This window comes from Triticum urartu, chromosome 1, assembly GCF_003073215.2.
Source record: "Triticum urartu cultivar G1812 chromosome 1, Tu2.1, whole genome shotgun sequence".
Classification (NCBI taxonomy): Eukaryota; Viridiplantae; Streptophyta; class Magnoliopsida; order Poales; family Poaceae; genus Triticum; species Triticum urartu.
Window position 1 is genome coordinate 220,774,764 of NC_053022.1, and position 9,523 is coordinate 220,784,286.

Consider the following 9,523-nt stretch of genomic DNA (forward strand, 5'->3'; position numbering starts at 1 on the left):
AAGAGCGTTGAAGAGTACTACAAGGAAATGGAGATTCACATGATACGAGCCAACGTCATGGAAGATGATGAGCAAACTATGGCACATTTCTTGAATGGACTTAACCATCCTATCAAGAAGATCGCTGATTTCTAACCATACTTGAACCTCATCGAGCTCGTGCATCAAGCTACCAAAGCGGAACGTCAAGTGCAAGACGATTACAAGTATGCCAGGTTCTCTTCCAAGTCATATGACTTCTCCAACACCCAAGCTTCAATGACTCCAAAACCGTCTACCAAGCCTTCTACAAGCAACATCGACAAGTCGAGTCACAAGTAAGCTTTGTCAACCCCAAGTCATCCTCCTACAACGAGAAACTTCAAGCTGAGAGCTTCATCATCATCTACTCCAACCGATAAGACCGTCAAGACGAGGTCCTTCAAATGCTTCACATGTGGAGGCCGAGGCCACAAGTCCTATCAGTGCACCAACAAACGGACCAAGATCCTCAACGACGACGGCACTTATGACTCAAGGAGTGAAGGAGAAATGGAAGCCCTTGAGCAAGTGGCCATACACCGGCTAGTGAACGAAGAAGCCACGAAACAAGTTTTTTGCGATGAAGATTCAAGTCCTTCTCCAGTTGTCTCCAAGGTCTTGACTCTTCAACATCACCAAGAAGAAGACCAAAGATGCCAAATCTTTCATACCAAGGCCGGCATCAATGGAAGATCCGTCAAGGTCATCATCGATGGAGGGAGTTGTCGTAACCTCGCAAGTGAAGAACTTTGCTCCAAGCTCCAATTTCCCAAGACAAAGCACCCACATCCCTACAAAGTTCAATGGCTTAGAGACTCCGGCACTATCCAAGTCGAGCATCGAGTACAAGTCTCCTTCAAAATTGGCTCCTACCAAGACACTTTGGAGTGTGATGTCATTCCAATGACCATTTTCCACCTTCTTCTTGGACGCCCATGGCAATTAGATAGAGGTGTCATCCACAACGGCCGAATGAACCACTACATCTTCAAGATGAAGGGAAAGGAGTACGCACTTCGCCCTATACCTCCAAGCCAAGTGATTGCCGAAAAGCAAGCCAACCATCGTGGAGAGAATAGTGAGAGAGAGAGAGAGCCAGCAAGAAGAGAGTGAGCGCCACAAGCCCAAATCGAGCGCCTCCACGATGAGCGATAAGAACTTAGTTCTATTTTCCACCAAAAGTGTGATAAGAGGAGTGTGTGAGAACCCATCTAGTGTCCTACAATATGACCTTTTGTGCAAGGATGACGCACCAAATGCTAACACCTCTCACGCTCTACCTTTAGTGTTGTCTTCTCTTTTGCAAGAATTCCAAGATGTTTTCCCCGTCGAGCTACCTCCGGGACTACCTCCACTACGAGGCATCGCGCACCGCATCGACCTCATCCCCGGAGTACCTCTTCTGAACAAATCTCCCTACCGCGTCAACCCCGGAGAAACCAAAGAAATACAAAGGCAAGTAAAGCATCTCATAGACCATGGGCATGTGCGTGAAAGTTTGACCCTTTGTGTCATTCCGGTCATTCTTGTGCCAAAACGAGATGGTAGCTTTCGCATGTGCTCCGATTGTAGACCTATCAATGCTATCACCATTTGATATAGGTATCCCATTCCATGCCTTGATGATACGCTTGATGAACTTAGTGGTGCCACTATATTTTCTAAAATTGATCTTAAAAGTGGTTACTATCAAATCCTCATACGAGAGGGTGATGAATGGAAAACCGCTTTCAAAACAAAGTTTGGTTTGTATGGGTGTTTAGTCATGCCTATAGGTTTATCGGAAGCACCGTGTAGTTTCATAAGTCTTATGAATCATGTCTTCCGCCCTTACATTGGTGAGTTTGTTGTGGTCTACTTCGATGATATCGTTGTTTATAGCAAATATCTTAAAGATCATGTCACCCATGTTCGAACCGTTTTGCAAACTCTTCGAAATGAGCATCTCTATGCCAACATGGAAAAGTGCCTTTTTGGCATTGATAAGCTCGTTTTCTTGGGTTTTTTGTTTCCTCTAAGGGTGTTCATGTTGATGACTCTAAAATCAATGCTATCAAAACTTGGCCACAACCAACCAACCTGAATCAAGTGCGTAGCTTCCTTGGTCTAGCTGCTTTCTACCGTAGATTTGTGAAGCACATTAGCCCTATTACCTCACCTTTGCATGCTTTGAGCAAGAAAAATGCGCCTTTTGTTTGGGGACCATCCCAAGTTACCGCATTCAATGAGCTTAAGATTTTGCTTACTCATGCTCCCGTGCTTGCCTTACCCAACTTTTACAAACCCTTTGAGATTCATTGTGATGCTAGTGGTAATGGCATAGGAGGTGTGTTAACGCAAGAGAAGCACCCCATAGCTTACTTTAGTGAGAAACTTACCGGAGCGCAACTCAATTACCCCATCGATGACAAAGAGCTATATGCTTTAGTGCGAGTTTTGCATGAATGGGAACACTATCTTCGCCCTCGAATTCATCATTCATACCGATCATGAAACGATCAAATACCTTAAAGGTCAAACCAAGTTGAACAAGCGTCATGCTAAATGGAGTGAATTCATTGAGTCTTTTCCTTATGTAATCAAGTACATGAAAGGTAAGGAAAATATTGTGGCGGATGCTCTTTCCCGCATATGCATGCTTGTTACTCAAATTGAATTCGATGTCATTGGATTTGAGCACATAAAAGACTTGTATGAGCATGATCCTACTTTTGCTACTCCTTATGCCAAATGTTTGACGCATACCTCTTGGGAACGCTATTACATCAAAGATGGATATCTTATGAGAGCTAACAAGCTTTGCATCCCCGAGTCTTCTCTTCATTTGTTCCTTTCGCAGGAATCTCATGGAGGAGGACTAATGGAATATTTTGGACGCGACAACACTTTTGCGATGCTTTCCAAGAACTATTATCGGCCCAAGATGTTTCGCGGCGTCAACCGCTTCACCAACCGATGCTCTACATGTCGCAAAGCTAAGTCTAAAGCTCAATCCCATGGCCTTTACATGCCTCTCACAATTCCATATCAACCATGCAAAGACATTAGCATGGATTTTTAGTTGGATTGCCTAGGACTAGAAATGGAAAGGATTCGGTATTTGTCGTTGTGGACCGATTCTCTAAGATGGCACATTTCATTCCTTACAACAAGATAGACGATGTTTCACATGTTGCCAATCTCTTTTGTATGGAAATATTATGTCTACATGGAGTACCAAAGACGATAGTCTCGGACCACGCCGTCATGTTCCTAAGCTACTTTTGGAAGACCCTATGGGCCAACCTCGGAATCAAGCTACTCTTCTCCACGGCGTATCATCCACAAACCGACGGCCAAACGGAGGTGACCAACCGCACACTCTCCGCTCTACTTCGCGTGCTCATCAAGAAAACATCAAGGAGTGGGAGGAGTGTCTACCTATCACCGAGTTCGCCTACAACCGATGAAGACACTCAACAACCGGTAAGTCCCGCTTCGAGGTCATCTACGGATTCAACAAATTGTCACCATTGGACATGCTTCCTCTACCACTACCAGAGCGCATCAATATGGACGCAAGTGCACATGTGAAGCATCTCAAGAAGGTGCATGAAGATACAAGGCACACAATCGAGCGCCAAGTACAACGACTTGTGACCAAGCTCAACATCAATAAGCAACCTACGGTATTCGACATTGGTGATCTTGGGTGGCTACACCTTCACAAAGACCGCTTCCCCACCGAACGCAAGTCCAAGCTTCTACCTCGAGCGGATTGACCCTTCAAGGTGCTTGCACGCTACAACAACAATGCTTACAAGATCGACCTCCCGCGCGACAAGTACAATGTGAGCGACATCTTCAATGTCAAGGACCTCTCGCCCTAACATGGTGATGAAGATTTTGATTCGAGGTCGAATCTTCCCCAAGGGAGAGGAGATGATGCGGAGCATCCCAAGGTCATCCCCATGGACCTACCATCATCTCACCAAGTGCCTAGCAGACCCATGACACGAGCACGTGCAAGAGCTCTTGAAACCGAGGTGACATCTCTCCTCTCACAAGTTCACTTCGATGCACATGAGACATGGCTACTACCTCAAACAGAGACATTATGCATACTCAGATATCAAGGAGTTAGCCATGAAGAAGCTAAGGAGCAAGGAGAATCAAAAGAGGAAGATGGACGTGAAGAAGAAGAGCTGTGGAAGAAGCTACAGGCTCCGAACGACCGGCCCATCCCGGACGTCCGGCCCCTGAAGGTCACACCAGCCAAAGGAAACTAGGCCAGCACTTGCTACAGCGGCCAGACATCCGACCTGGACCGAACGTCTGACACCTCCCAGGCTCCGGACGACCGAGCACCTCCGGACGACCGACACACACACACCCGAGCCGAATATACGGATTTCCGAAGCCCTTCGGATGACCGACGCCCCGGACGACCGACCCTGACCCGACGTCTGACCGAAGACCACCCGAGCCGAATCTACAGTCATCCGACAAGCACCGGACGTCTGGACCCTCGCGAGTCTCCGGACGACCGGTAACTCCCGGACGTCCGACCCATCTACCGCTTCACCCACCTAGACTATATATACTCTTCTCCTACCTACGTTTTAGGGTTAGCATTGGTTTAGCTCATACTTGAGATAGAGCTTTGCTCATCCACATCGGATCTACTCCACGAGAGAGACCACGGCCCCTCTTTGGAGAAGATCCCTTTGGATTCAAGACCTCCTTGCAGAGAAGACCATCAAGACCTCCTCACGGAGAAGACCCGTTACTTTTGTATCATCCTTAGTTGACCGTGGATCATGTGATCTCTTATGTACTCGAGGATCTAGCATATGCGTGACTATTTCTTGTTGTTTTAGTGATTCTCTCGTGTTTCCCCTTGTGTTTTCCCTCGTGTTCTTCGTGTTCATCGCGGGATCAACTCCTTTCATGAAAGATCGGCCCCTAGGGTTCCTACCCTAAATCAAACACCATATGATTCAACTATAGTAACATAGCTTGTGGTTCTTCAAGATCGTGCCAAATCAAGAACACCAGAGAGAGAGATATGAAACACGTAGCTACCGGTACATACCCTCAACCCCGAGGGTGAACTACTCCCTCCTCGTCACGGAGAGCGACGGGATGATGAAGATGGCCACCGGTGATGGTTTCCCCCTCTGGCAGGGTGCCAGAATGGGCTTCCAATTGGTTTTTCGTGGCTACAGAGGCTTGCGGCGGCGGAACTCCCGATCTAGGTTTATTTCTGGGGGCTTCTATATTTATAGGAATTTTTTGCGTCGGGATTAAGTCAACGGGGTCCACGAGGCGACGACAAGGCATGGGGCGTGCCCTAGGGGGGGACTTCCACCCTTGTGGAGACCTCGTGGCTCTTCTGGCCGAACTCTTTTGCTTCAGGGGCTTTTTCTGGTCCATAAAAAATCACCGTAAATTTTCAGCTCATTTGGACTCCGTTTGATATTCCTTTTCTGCGTAACTCAAAAATAAGGAAAAAAAATAGAAACTGGCACTGGGCTCTAGGTTAATAGGTTAGTCCTAAAAATCTATAAAATACCATATAAATGCATATAAAACATACAAGATAGATAATATAATTGCATGGAACAATCAAAAATTATAGATACCTTGGAGACATATCAAGCATCCCCAAGCTTAATTCCTGCTCGTCCTCGAGTTGGTAAATGATAAAAATAGTATTTTTGGTGTGGAATGCTACCTAACATATTTATCCATGTAATTTTGTTTATTGTGGCATGAATGTTCAGATCCATAAGATTCAAAACAAAAGTTTAATATTGACACAGAAATGATGATACTTCAAGCATACAAGCAAAGCAATCATGTCTTCTCAAAAAAACATGGCCAAAGAAAGTTATCCCTACAAAATCATATAGTCTGGCTATGCTCCATCTTCATCACACAAAGTATTAAATCATGCACAACCCCGATGACAAGCCAAGAAATTATTTCACACTTTTGATGTTCTCAAAGCTTTTCAACTTTCACGCAATACATGAGCGTGAGCCATGGACATAACCCTATAGGTGGAATAGAATATGGTGGTTGTGGAGAAGACAAAAAGAGGGAGATGGTCTCACATAAACTAGGCGTATCAATGGGCTATGGAGATGCACCGGATGCACTAGAGCTATAAGTTTATGAAAGCCCAAAAATAAACTAAGTGGGTGTGCATCTAACTCGCTTGCTCACGAAGACCTAGGGAAATTTGAGGAAGCCCATCATTGGAATATACAAGCCATGTTCTATAATGAAAAATCACCACTAGTATATGAATGTGACAACATAGGAGACTCTCTATCATGAAGATCATGCTGCTACTTTGAAGAATAGGTGTGGTAAAAGGATAGTAGCATTGTCCCTTCTCTCTTTTTCTCCCTTCTTTTGGATTTTTTGGGCTCTCTCATTTTTGGCCTCTTTTTTCATCCGGAGTCTCATCCCAACTTGTGGAGGAATCATAGTCTCGATCATCATTTCCTCACATGGCACAATGCTCTAATAATGATGATTATCACACTTTTATTTACTTACAACTCAAGAATTACAACTCGATATTTAGGACAAAATATGACTCTATATGAATGCCTCCGGCGGTGTACCGGGATGTGCAATGACTCAAGAGTGACATGTATGAAAATTATGAATGGTGGCTTTGCCACAAATACGATGTCAACTACATGATATCAAAGAAATATGACAATGATGAAGCGTGTCATAATAAACGGAACGGTGGAAGTTGCATGACAATATACATCTCGGAATGTCTATGGAAATTCCATAATAGGTAGGTATGGTGACTGTGCTGAGGAAGGGTATATGGTGGGTGTATGGTACTGGAGAAAGTTGTGTTGTGCTAGAGAGGCTAGCAATGGTGGAAGGGTGAGAGTGCGCATAATCCATGGACTCAACATTAGTCATAAAGAAATCACATACTTATTGCAAAAATCGATTAGTCATTGAAACAAAGTGATGTAGGGTGGAACCCTAATCGGCTGATCTTTCATGAAAGGAATGGATCCCGCGAAGAACACACAGAACACGAGGAGGGAAACGAGGGAAAGCACGGGGAAAACATGAGAGAAACACTAAACCAACAAGAGATAGTCACGCATGCGCTAGATCCTCGAGTACATAAGAAATCACATGATCCACAGACAATTAAGGACGATACAAAGGTAGCCGGTCTTCTCCGAGTGGAGGTCTTGAGGTTCTTCCCGTAAAGGGGTCTTGAATCCGCTTGGGGGATCTTCTCCGAGGAGGCGCTATCTCCGAGGAGAAGGTAACCAAGTGGATGAGAAAAGCTCTCACTTGATATATGAGCTAATCCTTTGCTAACCCTAGCTAGGAGGAATAGGAGGTCTATTTATACTCTTAGTGCAAAAGGGGGGCAATGTGGGGGTACATGGGTTGCGTCCCAACTCATGGCAGCGCACAGGCGTCGGACGTCCGGGAGTTACCGGTCGTCCGGAGGCTCGCGAGGGTCCGAACGTCCGGTGCCTGTCGGACGTCCGTAGGTTCGGCTCGGGTGTGCTTCGGTCGGTCATCCGGTCGGGGTCGGTCGTCTGGGCGCCGGTCGTCCGAGTGGCCTCGGAATTCTATCATTTTGGCTCAGGTGAGGAGGTGTCGGACATTCGGTCTGGGTCGGACGTCCGGAGCCTGGAGATCGTCAGACGTCCTGAGCCTGTAGCTTCTTCCGCATCTCTTCTTCCTCTCCGTCTTCACGTCCATCTTCCTCTTCTTCTTGCTCCTTAGCTTCTTCATGGCCAACTCCTAGAAACCTGAGTATGCACAATGTATCCATTTGAGGTAGTAGCCATGTCTCATGTGTATCAAAGTGGAAGTGTTAGAGGAGAGATGTCACCTCAATTTTGAGAGCTCTTGCATGTGCTCTTGTCATGGGTCCGCTAGGCACTTGGTGAGACGGTGGTAGGTCCATGGGGATGACCTTGGGATGCTCCGCATCATCTCCCCTCCCTTGGGGAAGATCCGGCCTCGGATCAAATTCTTCATCACCATGGAAGTGCGAGAGGTCCTTGACATTGAAGATGTCGCTCACGTTGTACTTGTCGCGTGGGAGGTCAATCTTGTAAGCGTTGTCGTTGTAGCGTGCAAGCACCTTGAAGGGTCCATCCACTCATGGTCGGAGTTTGGACATGCGTTCTTGGGGAAAGCGGTCCTTGTGAAGGTGTAGCCACACAAGATCTCCAATGTTGAATACCATAGGTTGCTTGCTGAAGTTGAGCTTGGTCGCAAGGCGTTGTACTTGGCGCTCGATGGTTTGCCTTGTATCTTCATGCACCTTCTTGAGATGATTCACACATGCACTTGCGTCCAAATTGATGCGCTCTTGTAGTGGTAGAGGGAGGATCATGTGAAGCATCCCAATGTCATCCCCATGGACCTACCTACGTCCCCTATGACACCACTTGGACCAATGACAAGATCCCGAGGAAGGCTATCGAAGATAAGGTGAACTCTCTCCTCTCCAAACTTCCACTTTTTATGCATGATACATGGCTACTACCTAAGTCCGAGTTGTTGTGCATGATTATGTATCAAGAGGACACTCTCGAAGATGCACGTGAAGACGGAAAAGTCCCCAAGTTAACGGATGAAGAGAACCAACAGAAGGAATCAAGAACACCTCCCGAGCCCCGGACATCTGGCCACAACCCCGGACATCGGGCCTCTGGAGGTGTCACCAGCAGCAAGGAGCCAGCGGCCAAGTCTACAGGGCCCGGACATCCATCGTCCAGCCCGGACATCCGGCGCATCCCGAGCTCCCAGAAATCCGGACCTCGCCATTCCAGAGAGCAACAAGACCAGCCCCTCCACCCCGGACATCCGGCCCGCCAGCCCAGACGTACGGCCCAGCGTGGAAGCCCGGACATCCGGCCCGACGCCCGGACGTCCGGCCTCCCCTGTCTGCGCATAGTGAAGGGCCGAGGCCCGTGTACCCCTTCTAACCCCTAGACTATATATACTCTACCTCGTCCTAATTTCTAGGGTTAGCGTTGTGTTAGCTCATTTGAGGGATAGAGCTTTGCTCATTCATCCGGATCTACTCCACGAGAGAGACCGCGGCCCCTCTTCGGAGAATATCCACTTGGATTCAAGACCTACTCGCGGAAAAGACCATCAAGACCTCCTCACGGAGAAGACGGGTTACCATTTGTATCGTCCCTTGTTGAGTTTGGATCTTGTATCTCTTCTCGTGTTTCAAGGATCACTTAATCTTGTTGGTTTTAGTGTTTCTCTCTTTTTCCCCTCATGATTCCCCTTGTTTTCCCCCTCATGTTCTTCGTTTTCTTCGTGGTATCCGCTCCTTTCGTGAAAGATCGACCATATACGGTTCCACCCTACATCATCTTGGTGTCAAGAGCTAGGTTCATCACGATTTCGGAGCCTCCCCATTGTGTTGCTGGCCTAGATTTGTTGATTTTGTCCCTAATTCGAAAATTCCCCACAAAAATAGCCCAATTTA